This window comes from Sinocyclocheilus grahami, unplaced genomic scaffold, assembly GCF_001515645.1.
Source record: "Sinocyclocheilus grahami isolate Dianchi unplaced genomic scaffold, SAMN03320097.WGS_v1.1 scaffold2.1, whole genome shotgun sequence".
Taxonomy (NCBI): Eukaryota; Metazoa; Chordata; class Actinopteri; order Cypriniformes; family Cyprinidae; genus Sinocyclocheilus; species Sinocyclocheilus grahami.
Window position 1 is genome coordinate 1,606,913 of NW_015505181.1, and position 771 is coordinate 1,607,683.

Below are 771 nucleotides of genomic sequence, written 5' to 3' on the forward strand. Positions count from 1 at the left end.
GGGGGGGGGCAACAGGGATTTCGCCTAGGGCGTCAAATTGGCTAGAAACGGCCCTGCCTGCAGACGCCACAGACTTGGACGGTTGTCGTGGAAATAAACACCGTAAACAGCAAACGTTCGCGTGTCCGCGCTTAATGCGCATATCCTATATGAAAAGCATTTTAGGGGGCCCTTGGCTTTTGGGGGCCCAAGGCGGTCACCTACCTTTGCCTAATGGGTAAGTCCACCCTGCTTTTAGGTGACCCTGGTTATTTCACATATACAAGTAGCAGCTCTAAGTAGACAATGTAAAGCTTTGCTTTTACACATGCTTTTACAATTTAAGCCAGGTTTGTCAGAGTGACATAATTCTAACAAAACCTAAATGTGTTTTTGTGGACAAGTATTGAGAATCTAATCAAACTTTTCAATGCTTGGACATAAACATGTCACAGATGTTGACATGTCTGTTTTGAGATACTTGGATTAATCTCTGTGATATTTTTCTAATAAAACATTATTTGGCATGTTGCAGCATGTTAACAAAAAGAAGTCTTAAACTATACATATAATTAACATGTGGATTTAAATGTTTTCAAGTTGCCTCAGTAGTAACTGTCCAACATTCTAAGTTAAGATCATTCAAACTCATTTAAGGAACAGCGAACATTACTGAATTTGTTTTTTCCAGGTACGTCACAACATACGTGTAGCTCCTGGATTAGTTCTGTGAGATGAACAGCACTGTGAAATGCATTTGGCAGCACATCTTTCCAGGCATCCACCATCCTC